Raw genomic sequence first — 8,986 nt, 5'->3', positions numbered from 1 at the left:
GGGAATAACATGAGGGAGAATCCCCAAAATGATAAATCCTTAGGTTCCTTTGACATCTCCCAAATAGCACACGCTTCAACCTTAGAGGTAACCAAGGATGCAAGCATGACACCCAAGATGCTCAACATGGAATATTTGGCCACAGATCTATTAAACAAGTTGAGCCAACAATGGAAGATATAAGCACCAAAAGATGCTCCTAGCAACCCCTATCTATTTCCATAAAGAGATAACATATGGTGTGGGGTATGCAATGGAAATCATCCCACTAAGGAATGCACTGGTCTTAGAGCCAAGCTAGCACTCTATTGTGTCCATTGTGTTCGTTGGGGAAATCATGACACCTCCCAATGTCGTTATCCTAGGGTGATTCCTCAACCCATGTTTCAATAAAGGCTGTATTTACCATTACCTAGACCGCCCAATCCATCCAATCAGGCACAATTGGTAATACAAGGAGCTTAGCCAAGAAGTATCCATATAAGGGGAAATCTAAGCAGCTAATCACATGTGCACTAGCATCTAATACACCACTGCCATTGTGCTTTGGGTGTGGAGTGGACCATCTTTTTAAGGATTGCTTGATGAGAAGGCCATCTAAGACCACAAGCCTTAACTTGTTAAGCATTGAGAGGCCAAGTGTCATTAGTATCCTTGAATGTAATCACAAGGTTGCAAGCTAAATTCCTTAATAAAGAGCTTTGCAATCAAGCCAAAAGGGATAAAGCTAGCACGTTGAAGCCTAGAGAGGCAACTGAATTAGCAGGAGTAACCACCAAGGGTTCAACAAAGATTGCAAAGGGACAAAATAAGGTCATCATACAAGATGGGTCGGATGAAGACACAACCTCTTTAGCAACAGCCTCCTCCTCTAGTGGAACCCTTTTAAATGGAAGCATCAACAAGCACCTGCATGAGGCAAATGAAGGAACAATAAGGGCTTCAACCCATGGCCAAGCCACAATGCCTAAGGGTCACGGTGAATATCCCAACCCATGGGTGTGGAAACAATGTCCCACCAAGGTGCATAAATTGGTACACAAGTGCCAAGAGGAATGTGATTAGAGTTTCAAGGCAAGCAAGAGTGCTAATACAATTCATCCAAGACATGACATAAACACTCAAGCCTCAAAAGCCTTGCAAATACCTGAAAGGGTAGATGAAGAAGGTGTGTCATGCCCTTCAACAAAGGGATCCACCCTAATGCAATGAATGTTTGAAGAAGACCCTGCCTTGTAACAACTAAAGGAGGATGACAACATGTCCTTAAATGGCTTAGAAGAATCAAAATCAATAGGCAAGGAACCTATCACTGGTCCTTTAGACATTGCAGGATTATTCTCATTCTTGTCAACTAAGAGCAAGATGCCCATCGTGACACGATTATGGGGTAATCCTACTCTTTGGAGAGACCTCGTGGATTGGATGAATGGGCAAATAGTGACACCCCAATCCACAAATCTTGAGAATGTTGAATCTCCCAATCAAGCTCAAGACCTTCCAAGGGTGCCAGTCAACAAACTGGGCCAATACTTTGAGAGTGATGACACGAATGCAATGTTACCCATCTCCTTCCATGATCAGAAAGCTATGGAAATCTTAGATGGAGGAGTAGGTGTTAGCATCATCACAAAACAATGTTGGGAAAAGTGAGGAAGTCTCGACCAAGAGAGAGTACTTACTTGGTAGTTAATTTAGCTGATGGAGGCATGGCTCATCCCATAGTACTCAAGGACATTAAAATCAAAACCTTTGGTCTCACATATGCATTCGTGCCATCACTCTCAAAATATTGGCCAAATTTGTTGACTGGCACCCTTGGAAGGTCTTGAGCATGATTGGGAGATTCAACATTATCAAGATTTGTGGGTTGGGATGTCATTATTTGCCCATTCATCCAATCCGAGAGGTCTCTCCATAGAGTAGGATTACCCCATAATAGTGTCATCATGGGCATCTTGATCTTATTGATACGGACATGTTGTCATCCTCCTTTAGTTTTTGCAAGGCGGGGTCTTCTTCAAACATCTATTGCATTAGGGGGGATCCCTCTTTTGAAGGGCATGACACACCTTCATCCTCTACCCTTTCAGGTATTTCCAAGTATTTTGAGGCTCGAGTGTTTATCTCATGTCTTGGATGTATTGTATCACATTGCATCGAGACTTTGCTCACATTCCTCTTGGCACTTGTGTACCAAGTTATGCACCTCGGTGGGACATTGTTTCCCCACCCATGGGTTGGGATATTCACCATGACCCCTAGGTGTTGTGGCTTGGGCATGTGTTGAAGTCCTTATTCTTCCTTCATTTGCCTCATGCAGGTGTTTGTTGTTGCTATTATTTGAGAAAGTATCACCAGAGGAAGATGATGTTGCTAGGGAGGCTATATCTTCATCCGACCCATCTTGAATGATGACCTTATTTTTTTCCCTTCCCAATCTTTGTTGCACCCTTGGTGCTTACTCGTCATGATTCAGTTGCCTCTCTAGGTTGTGACGTACTAGCTTTATCCCTTTTGGCTTGTTTGCGAAGCTCTTTATTAAGGGCTTTATCTTGTAACCTCGTGATTACATTCAAGGATACTGATGACACTTGGCCTCTCTCAATGTTTAACAAGTTAAGGCTTGTGAACTTATATGGCCTTCTCATCGAGCAATTCTTAAAAAAATGGTCCACACCACACCAGTGCATAATGGTGGTGGTGTAATAGATGTTGGTGCACCTGTGATTGGTTGCTTAGATTGCCCCTTATATGGACACTCATTGGCAAGGTGTGGCCCTTGACAAATATGGCATTGAATGGGTTGTGCCTTGGTCAAGTTGTTCCTATCTCCCATTGTTTGAGAAATCGGTTCCGTTGGGTAGATCGGAATGTATTGGTCACCTTGTTTAATGTAGTGAATTATAATGCTAGACTGATTCGCATTGTCACCATTTTGGGGATGGTTGTTTCCATTGAAGGTAGGTTTGGGGTCTCCCCAATCACTAGGTAGTCCTTCCACCACCAGTACTTGATTCAAGGGAGTAATTTGTGCTGGTGGTGGTTGAGGTCCCAATGCTGGCAGGGGTAATGGAATATTTTGATACCTAAATTTCACTTGATTGGCTAATGTGGCTCCTTGTATTGACAATTGTGCTTGATTGGATGGATTGGGTGGTGCAGGCGATGGTACATGCAGCCTTTGTTGATACATGGGTTGAGGAATCACCTTGGCTTGGCTCTAAGATGAGGGCATTCCTTAGTGGGATTATTTTCAGTGCATACCCTAGACCATATGTTATCTCTTTGTGGAAATAGATGGGGGTTGCTAGGGGAATATTTTGGTGCTTCTATCTTCCATTGTTGGCTCAACTTGTTTAATAGATTTGTGGCCAACTATTCCATGTCGAGCACCATGGGCGTCATGCTTGCACCATGGGATAATACAACGTCTGTGCTCAATATATGTAAGAAAATAATACAACGTCATGGGCGTCATGCTTGCACCATTATCTATTGAGCACAGACGTTGTATTATTTTCTTACATATATCACTAGGATTAAACATCTGAACTTGCATGTGAACCCCATGAGAGGATGAGTTGTGTGAAGCTTCTGCAAAGCTTCCTCATAGGGCTACGGGATGCTAAGCTGCATGATCATTTGTTTGCTATGAATCCCACATCGTTTGAGCTATGCAACAAGACGACGATACGCTTAGGGGGGGATAACATGAGGGAGACACCCCAAAAGGATAAATCCTTAGCTTCCTCTCATGGGGTTCACATGCAAGTTCAGATGTTTAATCCTAGTGATATATGTAAGAAAATAATACAACGTCTGTGCTCAATAGATAACAGGATCTCGTACGCAAGAGAGAAACCAAGATTGTATGGAGAATCAAAAATTTGATTACTGTAGAACTGGTACAATAGATGGCGTTGCCTCCCAACTGTGCGATCATGTGAAAGAAGCTTCAATGGCGTGCTGGAAACAGTAGAAGACGGAGGCTGGATGCTAAGGAATCAGGGTTGTTGTAGCCAGTGATGAAATGGGCTTCACGGGCTTGCTCTTATATAGCCACTAGCCATAGTCGGTTAGGCTCAATTGGGTGGTCGACCCAGTCCGCCTAAAACGGTCGACTGGGGGTCGGTCTTGAAATAGGCCACCGACCATACGATTGAACCGGTGCGCAAAACAGAGCAACTAACCTACAGTTTCCGTTCGGCCCAGAGCAATTCGGGATCATTTGAGGCTCCAAACGGGCCCCGCAACCCGAGAATGGGCTGTCACGAGAAATGCTCTGTCTACCTTCAGTGCAGTCAATCAAGGGATGCCTTCCCACACTTGCATGTAGCCTAGTTGGTGGTGTGCCAACTCTATTTGAAGCCGTCCAACCATCAGGCCACACATGGCCCCCATCTGGTGTCCAAACCAGGACCTACCAGATAACCGAGCTACTCAAATGCCTTCTCCTCATATGGGGGGCTTACAAGTAGAGTTAGCTGGTTCCCGCGTAGTTACATGAGAGTGGAGCATTAATATCTAACACCCCCCCCTTAATGTCCACCTGCAAGTGAACTTACTTTTTCATCCCAATGCCAAGTCAATGAAGATGCCTCTCCAGCAAGTCTCTTCCAAGAGCCTTTGTGAAGATGTCGCAACATTCTCTGTAGTCGGACAGTACACCAAGTCAACCTCTCCATCCATGATGAGCTCACGTACAAAGTGATATTGAATCTCAATGTGTTTTGTGCGAGCGTGGAACACCGGGTACTTTGCAATCGCCATGCAACTCTAATTGTCACATGATAACTATGTAGGCTTGTTCTACAGTGGACCCATGTCCCCCAAAATCATCCTTAACCACACTACCTCGCAAGAAGCAAAGCATGCAAATTTGTACTCGGCCTCGGTAGAAGAAAGAGCAATAGTGGGTTGCTTCTTGCTGACCCATGACACAACTCCAGATCTAAGTGAGAAACAGTACCCTGTCACTGATCTCCTGCTGTCCATGTCTCCTGCCCAATCTGAGTCACAGAATCCGGTCAAGATGTTGCCCTTGGTATAGGTGATGCCATAATCAAGTGTGCCTGTGATGTATTTCAGCACCTGCATCCCTGCCCTCCAATGGTTCTCCCGAGGCTTATTGGAAAACCTGCTTAGTACACCAGTTGCAAAACTGATGTCCTACCGTGTGTTGCATAGGTAAATCAAGCTGCCCACAAGCCTTCTGTACTTTGCTTCGTCCACCAGTGGTGATGAATCCTCGTTTGAGAGCTTCGTGTCAACCTCCATAGGGGTATACTTCAGCTGTGAAATGAAGATCTGCTGTTCCGGCTCTTGCCAAACTTCAATCCCAAAACAGAAATGCATCAATTCGAGGTCTGTCATTTTAAACTCTCTTCCTAGCAAATGCTTCGTCTGCGAGATCTTCTCTTCATGGTTCCCTGTTATGACAAGGTCATCCACAGAAAGGACTACGATCATACACCTGCCTCCTTCTCTGAAGATATACAAATTTGCATCAAATGGGCTCCTCCTGAACCCGTTTTGCAAAAAGTAGGCATCAATTCGCTTATACCATGCTCGTGGGGCCTGTTTCAGCCCGTAAAGTGCCTTCTTCAGTTTGCAAACTTTACCTTCTGAACCGGGGATCTCAAAACGTGGTGGTTGTTCCACGTATACCTCCTCCTTGAGATCTCCATTCAAAAAGGCGGATTTCACATCCATATGAAACACGGGCCAACTTCCCTGGGCAGCTAAAGCCAAAACACTACGAATTGTGGTTAGTCAAGCTGTGGGAGCAAAAGTATCTTGATAATCAAAACCATGTACCTGTGCAAATCCTTTTGCCATGAGCCAAGCCTTGTACTTGTCCAACGTGCCGTCGGACTTGTACTTGGTCTTGTACACCCACTTGGTTCCGACTACCTTGCATTTTGGTGGTCGATCCACAAGGTCCCAAGTGTTCTTCTTCATTATGGAGCCATACTCTGACTGCATAGCCTCCATCCACCTATCATCGCCCTATACCTCTTCAAGACACTTGGGTTCATCAACACGAATCACTTCTGTCATCAAAGCATAGTTGACTAAGTGTTCCTGTGCCCTTCTTTATTCCTCTAATCTCTTGGACCGGTGGTGTTCAGATGGTTCCTCCTCAATGGTTGGAGGTTCTCTGCCATCCAAAAGCTACTTTACCCACTTCGGGAATGGCCATTGCCATTGTGGTTCTGCAAGCTCTTCTTCATCTTCTTTGTCTTGAATCCTCCCAAGCACTGTTGCGGGAGTTCGGTTTGCTATTGGTGGCGATACTAGATGGATATCCTGGTCCTAGTTGTCTGGGAAGGAAGCATCCTCCTCCAATTGATGCGGCTGTTCTGAGAAGACCACATCGCGACTTACAATTAACTTCTTAATAATAGGGTTATAGAGATGGTAACCCTTCGCCTCTTCACTATAGCCCAAGAAAATACACTTCCAGCTCTTCGGTTCCCATTTGGTCCTGGTAGCATCAGGGACATGCACAAAATAGTCACATCCAAAAACTCTGAAATGTGCAGCTGAAGGTTTCTTACCAAAAAGGCTTGCAGTGGAGTCATCCCGTTCATAGGCTTCATGTAGCTACGATTTAGGATGTAAACTGCAGTGTTACATGCTTCACCCCACAAAGTCTTTGGCAAATCTTTCCCTTTCATCATACTCCGGCCCATTTCGCAGATGACGCGCATCTTGCGTTCTGCTACTCCATTTTGCTGTGATGTATGTGGCGGGGGTTTCTGCCTCTTGATCTCGTGACTTTTGCAGTAACTTTCGAATTCAGTCGATGTGAACTCTCCACCTCTGTCTGATCTCAACTTCTTCACCTTCCTCCCTGATTCTTTCTCGACCATTACATGACATTCCTTGAACCTACTGAAAGCCTCGTCTTTCATCTTCAGGAAGTATATCCATATCCTTCTACTGTAGTCATCAATCAGCATCATGAAGTAGTAGGAACCACCCAAAGCTTCCATCTCCATCTTTCCGCAGAGGTTCGTGTGAACGAGCTCTAGAGGAGCCTTTGCCCTACTGGCCTCTTTAGGAAAGGGATGCCGATGCTGCTTGCCCATCATGCAAGCTTCACATACATCGGGCAAATCTAAAATTTCTGGTAGGTCTGCAATCATTCCACTTTTATGCATTTCCTTCAAAGAACTAAGGTTTAGATGACCAAACCTCTCATGCCACAGCTTAGTGTTCTTCACATCTGCTTCAGCACTGAAAGCTGAGAGTTCGTAAATGTTGTTGCACTATGTACCTTTACCAATGACCTTCCCTTGAAGATCCACAATCTGTGCGCCATTCTTATCAAATTGAACTTTGAGGTCCCGATCCGTGATCGTAGAAATGGACAACAAGTTCCTCTTGATATCTGGCACATAAAGAACATCGGACAACTGTTTTACAACTCCATCTGACTTGAGAGCAATCGTACCTTTTCCTTTTGATGGACATTTTGCATCATTGCTGACTGCTACCATGATGTCATTCCCTACCGGCTGTAGAGAGGTATACCAATCCTTCTGACTGGTCATGTGGTGTGATGCACCACTGTCAATGATCCATGGTTCATCCGTAGGTACATGAACTGCCTCCATGCAAATCTCGTCAATTGCTATGAATAGCTCTATTGGTGCTGCCTGAGCACTATTGCTGGACTCTTTCTTTACTCCGTTCTTCTCATCTGCAATCTTCTTTCGGCACTCATTCTGCTTGTGCCCTGCCTTGTTGCAATAGAAGCACTTGATCTTCTTCTTTCTCTTTTTATCATCAGAAGAAGATGGGTTACCAAAGTCCTTACCCTTACCTTTCTTTGACCCAATGTAGAAAGCCGAATCTTCTCTAGTCCTCGTATTTTGATGCATCTCCTCCTCCAGAAGCATCGCACTGAAATCCTCAAAGTTGAGGGGCAGATTTCTGTTCTGCGTATTCAGTGCCATAGCAAGACCGTCGTACTTTGGTGGGAGAATCCGTATGCACCTTCATGCTAGATTCTTGCTAGTGATGGTGATGCCAATCGCAGTCATCTGATCACGTAGATTCTTCACCCTGGTGATTAACTTCTCTACTGCTTTAGACTCAGACAACTTCTCGTTCGCGAGTTGAGTCTCTAGATTCTGAATCCGTGTCTGATTCGTGGTCTCGTACTCATTTTTCAAGACTGTCCATGCCTCCTCCACTATGGTGACATGTTGAATTAACGCCATGATGGAATCACTAACACTGCAGACAATAGAACACATCGCATCTGCATTTCTTCTTGTCCACGCGAGAATCTCATCTGCAGTTGGTACTGTCTGTTGTCCTGCATTGGCTGGTGGATCCGGTCTCACAACTGGACTCACGTCCACCCCAGTAGTAGTGTCCCAAAGCTCGTATGTGCTTAGGATGGTCTTCATCTTAAACTTTCAGAGTGGATAATTAGAGCCGTCCAACTTTTTGCTTTCGTCGAATGGTGGAATTCATAGTCTTGCTGGCTGGGCCATCTCTCACAATCTGCTCGCAAACAAAAACACACTACCAAATCTTCTTGCTAGAGTCCAGGCTCTAATACCATGTAAGAAAATAATACAACATCTGTGCTCAATAGATAATAAGATCTCGTATGCAAGAGAGAAAACAAGATAGTATGGAGAATCAAAAATTTGATTATTGTAGAAATGGTACAATAGATGGCGCTACCTCCCAACCGTGCGCTCCTGTGAAAGAAGCTTCGATGGCATGCTGGAAATAGTAGAAAATGGAGGTTGGATGCTAAGGAATCAGGGTTGCTGTAGCCAGTGATGAAATGGGCTTCACGGGCTTGCTCTTATATAGCCACCAGTCATAGTCGGTTAGGCTCAATTGAGTGGCCGACCCAGTCCACCCAAAACGGTCGACTGGGGGTCGATCCCGAAATAGGCCACTGACATACGATTGAACCGGTGCGCTAAACAGAGCAACTAACCTACGGTCTTCG

Source organism: Dipteris shenzhenensis, chromosome 22 (assembly GCF_047967505.1).
Source record: "Dipteris shenzhenensis isolate YYH24624 ecotype China chromosome 22, Dip_SZ_1.0, whole genome shotgun sequence".
NCBI classification, from domain to species: domain Eukaryota; kingdom Viridiplantae; phylum Streptophyta; class Polypodiopsida; order Gleicheniales; family Dipteridaceae; genus Dipteris; species Dipteris shenzhenensis.
Note: the sequence above shows the minus strand (reverse complement) of the source record.